Raw genomic sequence first — 20,411 nt, 5'->3', positions numbered from 1 at the left:
CCAAGAAGTATTACATGTATATATGTATATAGTTCATACATAGCTACAGGTACTCAGACATTGGCTCTTTCGCCAACGGCAATGACTTTCTGGCCAAGACTGGACTGATCACTGGTTCTTCTCATGCCACATTTTCCATGTGAAGTGTCAAAGGCTGCTGCCTTCTCTGTCCTGTCATTACACAACATTGAGTGAGCCCACTCTGGCCCCACTCCTGAAACCTCATGACTGGGGACAGGAAGTGAGAGGTCAGGGGACTCTCTTGCCCTGAAGTTTTGGCTACAGCCCAGCTCTGGGCTCATCCAGGGGCCGTGTTTGTGCATTCCCATGCCAGTGCGGGCTACACTCTGGCCCCCTTAGAACATCTGGGGATGCTGAAATGAACCAGATGTGTCAGCGGCCATAGAGAAAGGCAGCAGCTAGTGTGCCCACTTGCTGGGGCCTCCCCTGCATCCCTGGGTTGGTGTGGATAGAATGACAGAAAGATAAGAAACCCGAGCATACCAATTATGGATAATGCAATTAAAGTAGTAATAAAAAGTCTCCTATCAAAGAAAAACACAAGAATCACGGTTTTACTGATGAATTCAATGAAACATTTTTAAAAGTGATAATACCAATTTTACTCGAAATATTTCCCCAAAAATGAAGAGGAAGGAATATGTCCAAACTTCTTGTATGAGGCCAGCATTACCCTGGTACAAAAACTAGACCAAAACACAACACAAAAAAGAAAAAGACAGGCAAATAAACCTGATGAATACAGATACAAAAAATCCTCAACAAAAATACATGAAAACTGCATTTGACAAGACAATGAAAGGATCATCTGCCGTGATGAAATGGGATTCATCTGGGGAATAGGAGGATGATTCGATAAACATAAATATATAAATATGCTACATCACATTCAGCAAATCAAGAAGAAAAACCATATAATCATTTCAGTAGATGCTGAAAAACATAAAATTCAACATTCCTTCATAATAAAAATTCAAGAAACCTATTTTATCTCTGCTGCCACCAACAAAAGACACCTACGGATAACCAGAAAGTTGGAAGATCCCACAATGAAAACTATAAAACAGAGATGGAAGTATTAAAGCAGGCACATGTAAATGGAAATATACCCCATGTCCAAGCACTAAGAAGAATGTTGTTAAAGTATCAATATCATCCAATGAGATCTACAGAATCAATGCAATCCATGTGAAAGTACAAAAGATATGCTTCATAGAAATAGAAACAAAAGCATCCTAAAATTCACATAGACATCCAAAATACTTCAGATAGACAAAAGAATTATGGACAAAAAGAAAAAACCTGGAGACATCAAAATACCTGATTTCAAAATATATTACAAATCTGTAATAACAAATACAGCATACTACCGGTCATCAAAGGGGCAAGGGAGAGAAAGAGAGACAGAGACAGACACAGAGGAATGACAGCCAGACATACACAAATGAAACAGAATAGAGAACTCAGAAATAAATTCATGCATTTACAGGCAACTCATTTTTAACAAAAGCACCAAGAACACACCTTCGGGAAGGACAATCTCTTCAATAAACTGCTACGAAAACACAACACTTACATGTACAAGAAAAAATCTAGACCATTATCTTACCATATACAAAAATCTACTCTAAATAGATTTAAATGTAGGACCTGAAACTAGGAAACTACTAGAGATGAAAACAGCATAAGTGCTTCATGAAACTGATTAGGACAAGGGATTTTCAAATAGACATCAAAAGCACAAGCAACAAAAGCAAAAAGAGCCAAATGCAATTACATTCAAATTAGAAGCTTCTGTGAAGTAGAGGAAGCAATCAGAATGAGGAAACAATCCAGAATATGGAAGTATGGGCAAACTATGCATCAGGAAAGGGGTTAATACACAAAACACATAAAGAACTCAAACTACTGAGTTTGCATTCCTAATACCTATTGTCCTTCTAGTATTTCCTGCATGTGAAGCTGCAGTAGGCGTAGCCCTACTAGTCACAATTTCCGACACATACGGCCTAAGCCATACGCAGAACTTAAATTACAGGTGCACACCACCACACCTGGCTAATTATTAAATTTATTGTAGAGATGGGATCTCACTATGCTACGCAGAATGGTCTCAAACTCCTGGGCTCAAGCAATCCCTCAGTCTTAGCCTTCCAAAGTGCTGAGATTACAGATGTGAGCCATTTCACCCAGCCTTAACCACTAATCTTTAGACTAATTAAATTCATTTCCAAAAAAATACATGTTTATTGTAAAAACAAATTAAGCAATGTGGAAAGATGTAAAACCAAAAATTTCTCCCTTCTTCTCTTCATCTTATGCCCTGGGTGTGAACTCTGCTACTATTTGGTTTGTCTTCCTCACATCCTCTATCTCTTATAGCTGGGATAATATGTGAGGTTTCACCAATTATGGTTTCCCCATCCCACACTCCCTTTTCTCTGGATTCCTCCTCCAATTACCATTTGGGGAAATAGATGCAAGATATCCATTGTTTAGGGAAGCTGTCACAGTGGAATCAGTTAAGAAATATGCCAAATTCTTGAGTTTAAAGATAAGAGTTCTCAACTCAGACATAAGATCCAAAAATTGAACAAACAGTATATTGGAGCAATCAGTTTTTTTCCCACTCTTCCCAGCCCCAGACTAGATAAAGCTGAGTTAGGGGAAGAGGTGAAATGGGGAGGAAGTAATGAGAAAAGCAGTCACGGTCACCAAGAAGGGAAATCCTTGTATCCTCCTCTGGGGATTAGATGTAAAGTATGGGAGACTACTATTGAATTCTCCAGATAAAGTTTGGGGACACAGGTGCAGAAGTATCAGTGACAGACTTCTACCTGGAGGTCTGAAGAGCAGACAACTCTCCCTGAGACTGAGATATGAAGTACATCCCTAAGCCTAGGAGCCAGGCTAAGAAAAAAGAACAATTCTTAATTAGCTAAGCTTAAATGTAAAATACCTGACTTTACCCAGAAATGACTGTAACTAATTTTCTGCCACTATGAGGACTGAAGATTCCAAATACAGGTAAAATTATATAATGGAACAATAAAAAAAGTTATATTCCATACACCCTAAAAAATAATTTTAAAAATGTAAAAATTATCAATGTAAAAATCTGGGATATGATACTGCTACCAATAACATGACTTTTAAAAAATAACATAATCTGAATCAACACAGCCACCAGCCACCCATAGCTTATTTATTAGCCTCTTTGCTCTATTACGCTTTTACCAACCCAACAACAACCCACGCAGCCTCTCACTAACTTTCCTTTCAGACCCGTTAACATCCCCTCTTCTAATTTTAACAGCCTGGTTGTGCCTCTGCCCTGCCCAGACACATAACCGCTCCCTAGATGTGCACTGACCCTGCCTTTGCTTTTGCCCTGTCCTATCTATGACCTGGCTCTGGCCCTGCCCTGCCATGGTTCTGCCCTTATTTAGCCATTTAGCCAGGGCCCTGACCCTGCCGTATCTCTGCCCCACCCCACCCCCCGTCCTTTATCCAGGTCCTGACCCTGCCTTTCTTTGCCGCAGCCCTGCCCTGGATCTTCCCTTTCTTTTCCATGCCTTTCCATGCCCTGGCCTTGCCCTAACCCTGCATCGATCCCTCACTGGCCCTCTCTGCCTTGGCATGGCCCTGCCCCTGCCCTGGGCTGACCCTGACCCTGTGCTGTCATCCACTGTCCTGACCCTGTTACTGGCTACACAATACCCTGGCCCAGTGCTTGCCCTGACCCTGTTCTTACTCTTGCCCTTGCTATGGCCCTGCTCTGCTTTTAGCCATGCCCTACGCTATCCTAGCCCTACCCGGGTCCTATCCTGACCTTGGCCTATGCTATCCCTGCCTTTGCTTTGTCCTGGTCCTCATTCTTCCCTTGCTCTGGACTCTCCCTGGTCCTGCCTTCTCTGTGGCACTACCCTTGCTCTGGCCTTGCTCCTGGCCCAGCCCTGGCCCTAAATTGGCCTGGCATGGTCCTGGCCCTGTGCTACCCTAGTTCTACCCTGGCCCTGATTTCAACCTGGACCTGGTCTCACCCCTTTGCCCTGTCCTGCCTTGCCCTTACCCTGTCCCTAAACCAGATGTGGCCCCAGCCCTGACCACTGCTCCTGATCCTGGTCCTCCCATGGCCCTGGTCCTGTCTTTGCCTTGGTCCTGAAATTGCCCTTTCCTGGTGCTGGTCCCAAGTCTGGCCCTTCCCTGGAGCTTCCCTGGGCATGGTCAGGAACCTGTCCCTTCACTGGACCAGCCCTGCCTTTGTCCTGTGCTATCCTGGCCTGGCTCTGCCTTGTCACAGTGCTGACCTGGCCCTGCCATGGCCTGGCCCTTCCACTGCCCTGTCTGACCCTGCCCTAGTTGTGCCCTGTCCCTGAATATCCTTGGTCCTTCCTTGGCCTTGTCTTTGATGTAACCCTGACTCAGCCCTGGATTTTCCCTGACCCTGCCTCAGCCCCAGCACTTAGGATTCAGTGTCACTCAACCCTGGAACTACCTGGCCCTGTCTTGGCACTTGCTCTGCCCTCTCTATGGCCTGCCTCGGGTCCTGCACTGGCCCTAGCGCTGTCCCTGGTCCTGCAATATTCCTGGGCCTGGCCCTGTGTTTGTCCAGGCACTGACCCACCACAGCCCTGCTCTTCTCTGCTCTGGCCTTGCCCTCAACCTGCATTGGACTTGCACTGGTCCTGCTCTAACCTGGCTCTGCCTTGTCCCTGGCCCTGCCTTCTCCTCAAAGTTGCCCTGGTCTTACACCTGGTCTCCTCTGTCCATGACCTGGTCCTGGCCCTGACCTCCTCTGCCATGCCCCTGCCATGCTGTGCCCAGTGCTTTCCCTAACCATTTCTAGCCCTGCCCCTGCTATGGCCCTCACCTGCTTTTAGCCATGCCCTGTGCTACCTCTGCCATGGCCCTACACTGTTTGTATCCTGCACTGGTCCTGCCTTTGCCTTGTCCTCATGCTGTGCTAGCCCTGCCTTTACCCTGGAACCTCCCTGGCCCTGCCCTTTGTCTGGCTCTATCTCTGACCCAGCCTTGGCCTGGCCCTATGGTGGCCCTGGCAATGCTCTGGCCCCACTGGCTGTGCCTTGGCACTGGACCCACTGTATGCTTGCTTGGCCCTGGCCCCTCTTGGCCCAGAACTGTCCCTGAATCTGCCAGGAGAACCACTTGAACCCAGCAGGTGAAGGTTGCAGTGAGCCGAGATCACAAGAATATGTCTGAAAAAATAAAATACAAATAAACCACCTTTACTGAGGTATCATTCACATACAATCTACTCATTTATTTATTTTTATTTTATTTTTTGAAATAAAGTTTCACTCTTGTCACCCAGGCTGGAGTGCACTAGTGTGACAGCTCACTGAAGTCTTGGCCTCCAAGGTTCAAGTAATTTTCCTGCCTTGGCCTCCCATGTTCAAGTGATTCTCCTGTCTCAGCCTCCCACATAGCTGGAATTACAGGCAGCCGCCATCCCACCTGGATAAATATTGTATACTTAGTAGAAACAGGGTTTCACCATGTGGGCCAGTGCTGGGATTACAGGTGTGAGCCACTGTGCCCCACCCAATTTACTTATTTAGTTTAAGCTTTAGTGTACAACCATAACCACAACTATCCTGACTATACAGGGGTAGGAGGAGACTGCAGAGAAGCAGGGCTTGGCGGCAAAAGTGAGACACAGGCCAGGGGACTGGCTCCCCAAGACTCACCCATGAAGTTACACTTACTGGCAGCATCCATGCTGTTGAGAATGATGGTCCCAGTGTTGAGTTCTGGACAGTGGGAAGAAGCAGGGCTGGGCTGGAGCACAGGGAGTGGCCTCCTCTTCCCCAACCAGGCTGCCCAGCCCACTCCTCCTGAAAAGAGGATCAGGGCAGGCAGAATGGGAGCTGGGGCAAGGTATCTTTTGCACAGTCCTAGGAGGGAGGCAAGAGCCCTGAGTCTCTCAGTACCAGGCACCCATGCCACGGAAGACCTCAATGCCCATGGGCAATAAATGAAGGTTTCACCAGGAGCCATAGGCCCCTGTCTTCTGGTCTCAGGTGTGGCTTCGTGTCCTGGCGGGTGCTGAGGATGACTCCCCCTAGGGAGGAGGGGAAGGGCATCTCATCTGCTCGGAGCATCTCTCTATCCACAACCAAGGGGATTGCCCAAAATTGCCCCACTGCAGGGACAGGGATTCATGGTGACCAGGGCTCCTCATAGGCAGACCACCCCTCCCCCCCAACACACCCAACAGAACTAAGTTCTGGTTGCCAAACCACCTGGAACTCAGCCCCTTCCCTGGCCCAATCAAATTGGGTGCACATTTATCCCCAAGTGTCCCCAGAACACTTATCCCCAAGCACTGAGTCACCTTGGGTGCAGGACCCTGGTCTCCTGACAAATGTCCCCATATGTCATGCTGAAGGCGGTGGGCTGGGCTGGCCAGGAGCCTCAATGGAGAGCACTGGCCCTGCTCAGAAACGTTCACTGGCTTGGACATCCCCATCTTAGTGAAAGCTGAGGTTCCATGCAAGGTCCCGCTCTGAGCAGATAACCTGACTTTCTGTCCCATTCTGCCTTCCCAGCTCATCTGTCAATCCTTACGGCTATGTAGCAGCTACTCCCATCAGGCCCTAAGAGCACTGGAGCCTCACCCACCTCCACAGGGGCAGAACACCTATCCACTTCTGCACCTCCAGCAGCTGCTCAGAGTCTGGGGTCAGTGCCATGGTGTGGCTGTGGAAAGCCAGGGGCAGGAGAGTCAGGGCAACTGGGGTCTTCCCCTCTAGCATGGCCCCTGCACCTCACTCAACTCACCTCAGAATCCAGTGGCTCCAGTGGAGGGGCTGGACCCTCTGCAGGTAGCTGTACTCTGGGAAGAGGACATCATGTTCCCTGTGGGAGAGGAGGAGCAGGGGCTCGGGTGGAGGCTGGGGCAAGGTCTGCTGGTGACACTGGAACCCTGCAGGCCTGGGTTACCCCTGAAAGAAGTGTTGTCCTGCAGCACTGCACCTGAATGAGGGATCCAGGATCTCCCAGGGAAAAATTCCTCTCAATGGAAAAAGAGGGCGGAAGTGTGGCCGTTTGAACCATGCACTGGGCCTGAGCTGTGGGGCTCCTGGGTTGAGGCTTTGCCAGGAACACCCAAAGCCTGAACCTCTGTCACTTAGCATCTCTGAGTGGGAGCCAGAAAAGGGCAGGAGGCCAGTGTCGGGTATGACTTGGCCATGGGAGGTTTCGTTTGAGGACCCAAGAAATAGCTGGGGCTCATAAAGAGCTGCTCCAAGCAGGTGGGACATCCTACCCCTTTTTCAAGTCACCATTTTTTGTATTTATATTAGAGGCAGTGTTTCACCATGTTGGCCAGGCTGGTCTCAAACTCCTGATCTCAAGTGATCCACTCACCTCTACCTCCCAAAGTGCTGAAATTATACGCATGAGCCACTTCACCTGGCCTTTTTTTGTTTTAAATAAACCAGTTTTGCTGAGGTATCATTCATATGTAATTTACCCATTTAAGGCTTACACTTTAGTGTATAACCATCACCAATTTAAGAATATTTTCACCATCCCCTAAACAAATTCTATACTCAAGGCTGTAATGCCAGCTCTTTGGGAGGCCAAGAGGGAAGGATCACTTGAGGCTGGGAGTTCAACCAGACTGAGCCACATAGTGAGAACCCGTTTCCACAAAATATTTTAAAAATTCACAGGGTGTAGTGCACACCTGTGGTCCTATCTAGTCAGAAAGCTGAGGTTGGGAGGATCATTCGAGTCCAGGAGTTTGAGGCTACAGTGAGCTATGATCAAGCCACTGCTCTCCAGCCTAGGTGACAGAGCAAGAAATCGTCTCTGAAGACAACTTAAAAAATTAAAAATGTGGCCGGGTGCAGTGGCTCACACCTGTAATCTCAGCACTTTGGGAGATCGACGTGGGCGGATCACAAGATCAGGAGATGGAGAACATCTTGGAAAAAAGGGTGAAACCCTGGTCTCTACTAAAAAATACAAAAATTAGCTAGGAATGGCATGAACCTGTAGCCCCAGCTACTCTGGAGGCTGAGGCAAGAGAATCACTTGAATCCAGGAAGCAGAGGTTGCAGTGAGCTGAGTGCCACTGCACTTCAGCCTGGGAGACAAGAGCAAAACTCTGTCTCAAAAAAAAAAGTTAAAAATTTAAAATTTAGGCCAGGCACAGTGCCTTATGACTGTAATCCCAGCAATCTGACAGGCCAAGGTGGACAGATCACCTCAGCTTAGGAATTCTAGAGACCAGCTTGGCCAACATGTCAAAACCTGTTATCTCAGCTACTTGGGAGGCTGGGGCACGAAAATCACTTGAACCCAGATGGTGGAGCTTGCAGTAGGAGAGACCGCACCACTGTACTTTAGACTAGGCAACAGAGTGAGATCCTGTCTCACACACACAAAAAAAGTTAAAGAAACCCTGAACTCAGTAGCAGACATTTGCTGTTCCTCCCAGCAGCCCCACCCCATCTCCAGGATGACAATTTGTGTGCCCTTGTTTCCCCCCAGGTCTGAGAAACAGGGGTCACAGGGAGTTGAGGAAGAGGAGGGGTCTCTAACAATACATGGTGACTCCTCAGCAGCTCCCCATCCAGGTCTGCAACGAACAAATCTAAACCCAAAGACGCCAGGTCCCAGAAGCCAAAGCCTGGGATGAGGCCAGGAGGAGGCAACCTTTGGCTCTGTCTTTCGCCAGATGGTCTGGGTGGGGACACGGAATATGGGATGGGAGACCGGGGCACAGACAGGGTGGGGAGAGAGACTGGCTGCTCCAGGCACAGCCAAGATAGTGCCTTAGCTTCCTTCCCTCAAATCCACAAAGGGTGAGTTTCCTTTTTACTTTTTATTTTTTGAGATGTAGTCTCAATCCGTCTCTTAAGCTGAAGTGCAGTGATGCAATGTCAGCTTACTGCAACCTCCACCATTCGGGTTCAAGTGATTCTCCGGCCTCAGCCTCCCACGTTGCTGTGATTACAGGTGCACACCACCATGTCCAGCTAATTTTTGTATTTTTAATAGTGACAGGGTTTCACCATGTTGGCCAGGCTGGTCTTGAACTCCTGAGCTCTGGTAATCCTCTCACCTCTGCCTCCCGAAGTGCTGAGATTACAGTTGTGAGCCACCACACTAGGCCCCACAAAGGGTGAGTCTTCCCTGACTGGCATGGACTTGAGTATTGGGGCCTGCAGGAAATGCCCCACTCCTGGCTGCTCTGCCTTGATCTTAGAGTTCTGGGATGCCCCTGTCCCCCAGGGCCTGGCACCCACACCCTGTCCAGCCCTGCCACCTAGATCTGCTGTTTAGGCTGCCATCACACCTCTCTCTGCCCTCTGGGTGTCCCTGGGGAACTCACACCTCGTCCAATCCGCCATGGTCCTGATGAGCTCCCAGAGGAGACCCAAGAACATGGAGCAGGTCTGCAGCATCCACAGCCTGAGGACCGTGACCACCTGTGTGAGGAGGAGGTAGTGCTCAGAGAGGCTGACGTGCTGCTTCCCTGGGGAGCCAGGACCCCACTGAGCTCTAACTGCCCCCTGGGCTCCCCAACATTGGGACAGCACGGAGCAGGGGGATGGAGGAACTAGAGGCACCTGGTCAGTCCGGCTGTGTCCCGTGTGCAGTTTCCCTGTGATTTCGTCAATAAGCTGAGCTCCTGGAGGTGAAGGGAGGCACAGGGTCACATTCTATATGCCCACAGGGGTCAACCCTTTGGGCATATAGACTGTGCCAACATCAGCCCTGCCAACTTCCCTCCCTACCCCAAGGCTCTGGGTCCTGCCCAAATCTCTCTCCATTTCTGCTGAGGCCTTTTTTTAAAAAATATTTTTTTGTAGTTATAGAATCTCACTGTATTGCCCAAGCTGGTCTCAAACTCTTGGCCTCAAGTGAACCTCCCACGTCAGCCTCCCAAAGTGCTAGGATTATAGGCATGAGCCACTGCTTCTGGCCCATGTCCTGAGGTCTCCGCTCCGCTGCTGTCTGCCAATGGCAAAGTAAACAAATGATGGTGTTAATGCTCAAAGTGGCCCAGGGCCAGGTGGAGAAGTGAGTCCATGAAAGCGATGGGGCTGCAGGGGTCTTACCTTCAGGTGGCGCTCACTGGCTGTCCTCATCATTGGGGTTGAGTCTGAAGGTGCCCTGGGCCCACTCCTTAGTCACCTATAGTGGGTGGCAGCAACACTGGGGGTCAGGTGAACAGTATCAGCAGCCAGGAGAGCCCCTGCCCTGGTCCCACCCTATCCCTCATGGCTGACTGTCACTGTCCAGTAGCTGAGTCCTGGAAGCCCACCCTGGGAGGGGCATCTTGGGCCCAGCACACCTTCATCCAGGAGCCATGGGGGCCACAGGGTCATTAAAGGATGGAGAGAGGCATTCATCAAGGCACACAGTTAAGCAGGATTAGGATATATGATTAGTTCAATGTGAAACCACAGACAGGCAACACTGCCATTTGCTCAGCCTCAGGGCACATGAAGGAGCCTCAGGTGGGGCTTGGGTCACAGGAGTACCTCATAAGCTGTCTGTTCCTTGAGTACGATGTGTACCAAGGGGAGCTGGAGTGAGGGCAGCACAGTGGGGAAGGGACAGGATTGCCACCCTGAGCTGTGTGATCTTAGACCAGACCCCTCTTCTCCAAGTGAGGCCAGCCAAACAGGTGATTCTGGGAGCCAGTGCCTGACAGTCTGGATTTTAGCTTCATGGGTAGATGGGAACCTGTGAGAGTTGAGAGATGCTGGGAGAACCTTTTCCTGGGAGAGCTTTCCAAACAGAGCCACCCTGGGCCCCACTGAGAAAGGATCCTGCTGGAAGCCTTCACCACTGTCTTTCTCCACGCCAGTGGTGATGGTGTCATGAATGTAGGTGGTGGGTGTCGTGTACAGAAGCACAGGCCACTGCAGTCCTGCCAAGTTGAAGAAGTCAAAGTCTGTGTTCTGGACAAAGTAACCCTTGGGATATCTAGAGTGGGAGAATTGTGGTTCGCTGGGTCCTTGCCCTGGGTCCTTTGACCTCAGCTGGAATGTCTCCACAGCCTCCCCAGATCCAAGGCCTCCAATCTTAAAAGGCCACTCTATCCCTAGCAGAAAGACCACGGGGTGGAGCGGGAAGGTGGGTACAAGCAGTGTATGCAGGATGGTATCCACTTGGAGGTGCTGGTCACATAGCAGATGGTCCCTGGTGGCAGGGGGAAGGGGGTGTGTTGTTGATGGTGATAGTGACATGGATGTAGGAGGGCAGGGTCCCCACCTGGACCAGGCTGCTGATGTTGGCCTTGAAGGGGAGACAGCCCTCCTCATACTCTAGCACAGGCATCCCCAAACTTTTTACACAGGGGGCCAGTTCACTGTCTCTCAGACTGTTGGAGGGCCCCCACATACTGTGCTCCTCTCACTGACCACCAATGAAAGAGGTGCCCCTTCCTGAAGTGCAGCAGTGGGCCAGATAAATGGCCTCAGGGTAGTTTGGGGATTCCTGCTCTAGCACATCGACCCCATTCACCAGCAGCAGACACAGGAGATATGGGGAGGAGGTGGCAGGTCAGGGCATGAGGAGTGGCCCTGCTATGGGGCACTCCCTCACATAACCTGCAGTATGGGGCTCAGAGGCCTGCCAGCCACATGGGAAGAATGGCATCCCAACGGGGTAGATCAGGCCACCTATCCCTCTACACAAGGCACAGCCCCCAGGGCAGGGCAGGACAGGGTCCCCACCATTCCACCCCAGGAAGACAAGCTGTGACTGGCCACCGGAGGTCCCATGTTGTTCAGCAACAATGCCCACCCACCTGCCCTACCTGCTCCTGGCCGTACTGACCATGATGGCATAGGAGTGGGCACTGCCAATCCTCAGCACCCTTCTTGTGCGTAGGTCCTGGGTCCACCACTCCAGCAGGGTCACCTCCAGTTCATACCACACCCAGCCAACAGAATGCCACAGCCACCAGTCCTAGTCGATGTCATTGAAGCTGGAGGGAACCAGCATGTCCAGGGTGGGGCCTGTCTGCACAGAGAAGGACTGGGCTCAGCTTCTAGGCCCCCAAATGGATCCTAAACCAGCGTGCTTCTCAGTTGTGCCCCCAGGCCGAGCACAAGCCCTGAAACATAGCGGGACTCTTGGTGGAACAGACAGATAATTTGCTAGTGACAGGTCAACTGCCAGGGTGGTTTGTGCACCTGGGCCAGTGGGGCCAGGAATTCCTCCTTGGAGTGGATGGGGTCCAGTATCTCCCGAGACAGGGGTGAACCCAGGGCCACATCCCAGCCCCAGGCAAGAAGGTTCAGACCCATGACTAAGAGGCAGATGACCCACTGCCTGTCAGGGAGGAAGGCTGATTGGGGGATGAGGGGTTTTGCTTAGCACACTGTGAGTGGGGCTCATGCTGGCACCCAGCCCTCTCCCCTCTTCCTCCTATACTGAATGCCACAAAGGCAGAGAAAGAGGATGCAGAGAAGGCAAAAGTGGCCCAGACATCAGCCCCACTTCTCTGCTGACCACATCCAAGTCAGGAGGGGAGCAGGGGTGGTGTCCTTGACCTGATATCACGTCCTGTCCTCTATCTGAACCTTGGAAACCAAGGTACTCTCCTGCCTCAGTAGAGCTGACCTGAGGATGTCTAAAGTGTCTCGTCCTCTCGGATCCCCAGACCCAGCTCTGCGCAGCACATGCCGCTCTAGTAAGCTGAATGTTTGAGTGGCTCATACCTGTAATCGGTGCTTTGGGAGATCACTGTAGGAAGTAAGAGGATGGCTTGAGGCCAAGCGTTCAGGACCAGCCTCGGCAACATAGTGAGACCCTATATCTATATATTTTGTGTGTGTGTGTGTGTGTGTGTGTGTGTGTGTGTGTGTGTGGTTTGTTTTTAATTAGCCAGGCATGGGGGACCCAGCTAACTTGCCAAGCTTGCTAGAAGATAGCTTGGGTTCTGAAGACAGGATTCCACCACTGCACTTCAGCCTGGGCGACAGGGCCAAACCCAGTCTCAAAAAAATTGGTAAATATTAAAAATAAACATTAAAAAGATGGACACTGCCAGGGCTGTTTTTGCCTCCAAAGGGGGCTCGTCAGGGGAGCCTCCTCCCCCTCCTGCCTCCTCTGCCTCTGCCCTCCCAGGTCCCCCTGCCCCCCAAACCCACACCCCAAAGCCCGTTGTCCTTTAACCCTCTTCCAGGCTCCCAACTCCGGGGAGCCCAGGGGAAGGAGCCTGCAGGGGGCCTGGACTCCCCCACTCCCTTCACCAGGTTTCCGGGCACCTCCCGGCTCTGCTCGGAGCCCTCACCTCCTGCAGGAGTTGCGGCTACCACTGTTCCTGAAGCCCTGGCGCCCGTGGTCGGGGTAGTCGGCGTGGAAGCGCCCGAGGCTGTCCAGTGACTAGTGCTCCCACGACGGGTTCTCCCGTGGGTAACGGCAGCCCACCTTGAAGCACCCGTACGCAGCCCCACAACAGCTGCCGAGCGCTGCCCACACCAACTTCTGCCCCGCCACGCTTCCGTCTCTGCCGCTTAGGGGCGGGGCTAAGAGCAGTGTGGGAGGAGCCTGGTGGGCGGGTGGTGTGACGTGATGAAGCCGTTGGAGCCATGTTCGTTGAAGGCGAGTGCCAGTCCTAGAGAGGCTGGGCGGGGCCAGGTGCTGCCCAGTGGGGCTGGCAGCTGAGAACCCTGGGCTAGGCCTTAGGGGAAGCAGTACCCTTCTCCGAGCCAAGGAGGGCAAGGTCTGTTCCCCACCCCGGCCCCAGCTGGATGATCCAGGGGCAGGGCAGGACAGAACCCCTGAGACATGTGGGATTCCTCTGTTTTTTTTTCTGAGATGGAGTCTCACTCTGTCACCTAGGCTGGAGTGCAATGGTGCAGAGTCACTGCAACCTCCGCCTCCTGGGTTCAAGTGATTCTCCTGCCTCAGCCTCCCAAGTAGCTGGGATTACAGGCACCCACTGCCATGCTGGGCTTTTTTGTATTTGTAATAGAGATGGGGTTTCACCATGTTAGATAGGATGATTTTGATTTCCTAACCTTGTGATCTGCCTGCCTCAGCCTCCCAAAGTTCCCCTGTTTCATCAAGGAGCACTTTTACTCACTTTCTCCCGCAGGACTCCAAGCAGGCTCCAGAGGAGCCTCTTCCAAACCTGCTGGGTGCAGCCTCTTGCAGGGATGCAGGTCCTTAGGATGCAGCCCAAGCCTTGACCCCTGGGCCTCTGGGGCCCCCACCCTAACCCAAAGGTCAGGAGCAACCTCTTGGCCTTGCAAGCACATAAAGATGCAGGGAGAGAGGCTGGGCAAAGTGGCTCAAGTCTGTAATCCCAGCACTTTGGGAGGCCGAGGTGGGCGGATCACTTGAGGTCAGGAGTTTGAGACTGACCTGGCCAACATGGTGAAACCTATTAGTTTCTACCAAAAATACAAAAGTTAGCTGGGCATGGTGGCAGGCACCTGTAATCCCAGCTACTAGGGAGGCTGAGGCTGGAGAATCACTTGAACTTGGAAGGCAGAGGTTGCAGTGAGCTGAGATCACAACACTGCACTCCAATCTGGCAAGTCTCATTTCAAAAAAAAAAAAAAAAAAGGCCAGGCTCAATGGCTCAAGCCTGTAATCCAGCACTTTGGGATACTGAGGTGGGCAGATCACTTGAGGTTAGAAGTTTGAGACCAGCCTGACCAACATGGAGAAACCCCATCTCTACTGAAAATACAGAAATTAGCTGGTGTGGTTGTGGGCACCTGTAATCCCAGCTATTCGGGAACCTGAGGCAGGAGAGTCACTAGAACCCTGGAGGTGGAGGTTGCACTGAGTCAAGATTGAGCCACTGCACTCCAGCCTGGGCAATAGAGTGAGATGCCATCTCAAAAAATAAAAAATAAAAAATTTATTTAAAAACTTTAGAATGACCAGGCGCAGTGGCTCATGTCTGTAATCTTAACACTTTGGGAGGCCAACACAGGTGGATCACAAGATCACAGGATCAGAGGGCAGGGTGAAACCCTGTCTCTACTAAAAATGCAAAAATTAGCAAGGTGTGGTGGCACATACCTGTAATCGCAGCTACTGAGGAGAAAGCAGAATCGCTTGAACCCAGGAGGCAGAGGTTGCAGTGAGCCGAGATTGCACCACTGCACTTCAGCCTAGGCAACAGAGCAAGACTCTGTCTCAAAAAAAAAAAATTTAAAAAGCCAGGTCGGGTGTGGTGCCTCACACCTGTAATCCCAGTACTGTGACAGGCTGAGGCAGGTGGATCACTTGAGGCTAGGAGTTTGAGACCAGCCTGACCACAATGGTGGAACTCCATCTCTAATAAAAATAAAAAGATTAGCTAGACATGGTGGTAGGCTTGTAATCCTGGCTACTCTGGAGTCTGAAGCAGGAGAATCACTTGAACCTGGAAAATGGAGTTTGCAGTGAGCTCAGATTGCACTACTGCACTCCAGCCTGGGGGACAGAGCAAGACTCTATCAGAAAAACAAACAAAAACTGGCTGGTTGTGGTGGTGTGCGCTTACAGTCCCAGCTACTTGGAAGGCTGAGGCAGGAGGATTGCTTGAGCCCAGCAGTGGGAGGCTGCAGTGAGCTGTGATGGCAAACTCTCTCTACTAAAAATACAAAAATTAGCTGGGCATGATGGTGGGTGCCTGTAATCCTAGCTACTCAGGAGGAGAATTGCTTGCACCTAGGAGACAGAGGTTGCAGTGAGACAAAATCACATCATTGCCTTGATGACAAGAGCAAAATTCCATCTCAAAAGAATAAATAAAATGAAGAAGAATGAGGAAAAAGGAAAGAGGAAAAGGAGGAGGAGAATGAGGAGGAGAAGAAAAAAGAGCCAGAGGAGGAGGAGAAGAAGAAGAAACAGCTGGGGGTGATGGCTCAGGCCTGTAATCCCAGCAATGGAGGAGGAGGAGGGGGAGGAGGAGGGGAGGGGAGCAGGAGGAAGATAAGGAGGAGTAGGAGTAGAAAGAACAGCCAGAGGAGGAGGAGGAGAAGAAGAAACAGCCGGGGGTGATGGCTCATGCCTGTAATCCCAGCTATGGAGGAGGAGGAAGGGGAGGAAGAGAAGGGGGAGGGGGAGGAGGAGGGGGGAAGGTGGAAAAGGAGGAGGGAAAGGAGAAGAAACAGCAAGGTGTGGTGGCTCATGCCTGTAATCCTAGCAATAAGGAGGAGAAGGAGAAACAGCCAGGAGCCAGGGACAGTGGCTCATGCCTGCCATCCCAGTACTGAGGAGGAGGAGAAAGAGGAGGTGGTGGAGAAGGAGGAGAAGAAACAGACAAGGTGGCACACATGTGTAATCCAAGCTACTTGGGAGGCTGTGGCAGGAGAATCACTTGAACTTAGGGAAGTGGAAGATGCAGTGAGCAGAGATTGCATCACTGTACTCCAGCCTGGGTGACAGAGTGAGACACCATCTCAACAATAATAATAATTTGAGAAGGGTTTCACCATGTTGGTCAGGCTTGTCTTGAACTCATGATCTCAGGTGATCCACCAGGTTTGGCCTCCCAAAGTGCTGGGATTTCAGGCATGAACCACCACCCCTGGTCATCTGTCACTTATGCCTTTGCCTAGCTCAGGGAATCTGCATTTTCCAGCAGAGGAAGCATCAGATATGCACTAGTCTCAGGTGAGCAGAAGGATGACTTGAGTTTAGTAAAGTTTTTGGTGCTCACAAGAATTTTGTATCAGACAAACTGGGTGGGAGGTATATAGCGTTTTATTTGAGATGGAGTCTTACTCTGTTGCCCAGGCTGAAGTGTGGTGGCATGATCTCAGCTCACTGCAACCTCTGCCTCTCAAGTTCAAGTGATTCTCCTGCCTTGGCCTCTGAGTAGCTGGGATTACAGGCATGCACCAACATACCTGGCTAATTTTTTGTAGAGACAAGGTTTCACCATGTTGCCCAGGCTGATCTTGAACTCCTGATCCCATGTGATCCACCCACCTTGGCCTCCTAAAATGTTGGCATTACGGGCGTGAGCCACTGCACCTGGCCTCATCAAAGCTTTTAGTTATCCAACCTGATGGCCCACCTCCTGTGCCCCCAACCTGAAACTCAGCTGGGTCAGGTAATCCCAGCACATTGGGAAGCTGTGGTGAGAAGACTGCTTGAGCCAAGGAGTTGGAGACAAGCCTGGGTGACATGGTTAAACCCTGTCACTACAAAATGTGCAAAGTTAGCCAGACATGGTGGCTTGTGCCAGTGGTTTCAGGTAGTTGGGAGACTGAAGTGGGAGGATGGCTTGAGGTGGAGGTGAAGGATGCAGTGAGCCAAGGTTGTGCCACTGTACCCCAGCCTGAGTGACAGAGAAAGACCTTGTTCCTCTCCGCCGCAAATAAAGAAAAAACATCATGGAAGGATACCAATATTCGAGATACCAAGTATATGTCTTAGCCATAAGCTTAAATGAACAAAAAATAGAAAGGAAGAAAGGAAAGAATGAATGAAAGAAAGAGAAAAAGGAAGGAAGAAAGAGGAAGGAAGGAAGGAGAGATAGAAAAACAGAAAGAAAGAAAGAAAGAAAAGAGAAAGAAAGAGAGGAAAGGAAGGAAGAAAGGAAATGGAAAGAAGTGGTGGGAGGAGAGGAGGGAGGAAAGGAAGAAGGAAGGAAGGAGCAAGGGAAGTGGAAGTGTAAGGGGAAGGGAAGGGAGGAAGAAAGAAGGCGAAAAATAAAGAAAGAGAAAAAAAAGGGGAGAGAGAGAGAAAGGAAGGAAGGAGAGAGAGAAAGATGGAAAGAAAGAAAGAAAGAAAATAGAGAAAGAAAGAGAGGAAAGAATGAAAGAAAGAAAAAAATGAAGGAGAGACAGAAAGACAAAAAGAAAGAAAGGAATAAAAGATAAAGAGAGGAAAGAAGGAAGGAAGGAAGAGGAAAGAAGTTGGGGAATGATGGGAAGGAGGAAAGGAAGAAGGAAGGCAGGAAGGAGAAAGGGAAGTGTAAGTGTAAGGGGAAGGGAAGGGAGGAAGAAAGAAAGAGAAAGAAAGAAAGAAAAAGCAAAAAGGAAAGGAAGGAAAGAGAGAAAAAGAGAAAGAGGAGAGAAGTGGGGAAAGGAAGGGAGGGAGGAAGGGAAAAAGGAAGAAGGGAAGGAAGGAAAGAAGGAAGGAAGGAGAAGGGGAAGGGAAAGGAGGAATGAAAAGAAAGAGGAAAGAAAGGAAGGAAGAAAGAAAGGAAAAAGAAAATAAGAATGAAAGGAGAGAAGTAAGGGAAGGGAAATAGGGAAGGGACAGAGGGAGGGAGGGAGGAAGGAGCATGTCACCAAGGTCAGGAGGAGGAGGTTGGGGCTGGGCTGTGAGGCAGGAGGTGGAAGTAAGCAAGGAAAGAGAGGAATGGAAGCAGGGAGACACTTGAGGAAAGGCAAGAGGAGGATCGAGCAGCAGTAAGGTCCCAGGGTCTGAACTGGGAGACAGGCAATGCCCTGTGGAGCCCCCATGTTGGGGCTGCTCTGAGGAGCCAGGGTGTGGCTGCAAGTGAGTAGTAGAGGGTGACTGTGTGGCCACCCTCTGGTACTGAGGAGAAAGGGGTTGATGAGACTGGTGGTGGGAAGAGTCACTGGGGGTGGCGGAGTCCAGAGAGAGGGGCCCAAGTCCCAGAAAACAGCTGCTCTCTGCCTCTGGTCTCATACTCTTTTCTGGACAGCTGTTCTGGGAAATTCCATGACTGGGGGAGTTCATGACTCTCTCCTCACCACAGCTCCTCATACCCAGCCCCCTAGGCAGACTGAGACCCTCACTACAAGCCTGGCCCAAGTGCCCAGAGTCACTCCCTCCTCCCTTCCTTCCTCCCTGCCCTGAGCACAGGGGCCCATGGTGGTCTGGGATCCCCCAATACATGGTGGCACTTGCCATTTTTTTTTTTTTTGAGACAGAGTTTCACTCTTGTTGACCAGGCTGGAGTTTAGTGGCAAAATCTCGGCTCATTGCAACCTCTGCCTCCTAGGTTCAAGCAACTGTCCTGCCTCAGCCTCCTGAGTAGCTGGGATTACAGGTACCCACCACTGCAAATGGTTAATTTTTGTATTCTTAGTAGAGACAGGGTTTCACCATGTTGGTCAGACTGGTCTCGAACTCCTGACCTCGTGATCCTGCTGCCTCAGCCTCTCAAAATGCTGAAATTACAGGTGTGAGCCACCAAGCTTGGATAATTTTTTAATTTTTTTAGTAGAGCCAGGGTTTCACCTTGCTGGACAGGTTGGTCTTGAACTCCTGACCTCAGATGATCCACCTCCCAAAGTGCTGAGATTACAGGTGTGAGCCACTGCACCCAGCTTTTGTTTTTGTTTTTCATGAGATAGAGTCTCACTCTGTTTCCCAGGCTAGCATGTGGTGGTGTGATCCTGGCTCACTACACCCTCCACCGCCTAGATTCAAGCAATTCTCTTGCCTCAGCCTCTCTAGTAGCTGGGATTACAGGTTCACACCACCATGCCCAGCTAATTTTTATATTTTTAGTTTCACCATGTTGGCCAGGCTGGTCTCCAACTCCTGACCTCAGGTGATCCTCCCACTGTGGCCTCTCCAAGTGCTGGGATTACAGGCATAGGACACCATTCCTGGCCACACTTGGTGGTCTTTAATGAACACCCTTTGGATGAGTGAGTGCCCACTGGGAGTTGCCAGGCCTATCCCTTGTGTCTGTGGGGACTGCCCATCCCCCACCACCTGCTGGGTTAGCTGGGCTTGTGTTCTCCCCCTTTTCTCCAGCCCTCCAGGGACTTGATGAAGCCCCCATTCCCTACCCACCAGCCTGGGGCACAGGAATCCACTCTCCACAGTGTCCCTCACTTCTGGGACTTATTTATTGGTTTAGTGGTTTCCAAATGTCAACAATTAATTTCCAGCTCATCACTGTTGTGGCAACAGTGTATGTCCTTCTGGAAAAAACATGTCTCCATCAAAACCTTGGTGCTGAAGGACCTGAGGGGCCCACTCTAAAGATCCGTTAATTGCCAGAGAAGGAGTATGCTGATTTTTAGAAATTCTGAGATGAGAGAGAGAAAGATGGAGCAAATATAACCATAGAAGCTTAGAACAGAGGACACAGAGAGAGAGGGTCCATCCTGCATTTCTGACTGCTTTTCTGTTATTTTCTCCTTGAATGAATGAAACCTGAAATGGTCAGAGAGAACTGCCTAGAGGAGGTGAGATTTGATCAGGGGCCTGATGGAAAAGGCAAGACTGGAGATAATAAAGGGTTGAGTGAATAACGTAAGTCTAAGCATAGAAATGAGAATATGTTTAGTTTTGCAGAGACATAATGCCTAACTAGAGCACAAGTGCATGCTGAAGCCATGGGAAATTATACTGGGTGAACACAGTGGATAGTGAGATCTCAGAAGAGTGTAAACATGAAGCAGCAGACCATAGAGAATGGCTGAGCACAGGAATAACAGAATAAAAATTGGGTT

This window comes from Saimiri boliviensis, chromosome 11 (genome assembly GCF_048565385.1).
Source record: "Saimiri boliviensis isolate mSaiBol1 chromosome 11, mSaiBol1.pri, whole genome shotgun sequence".
Classification (NCBI taxonomy): domain Eukaryota; kingdom Metazoa; phylum Chordata; class Mammalia; order Primates; family Cebidae; genus Saimiri; species Saimiri boliviensis.
The sequence above is the reverse complement of the archived record's forward strand: the minus strand, read 5'-3'. Positions refer to the sequence as shown.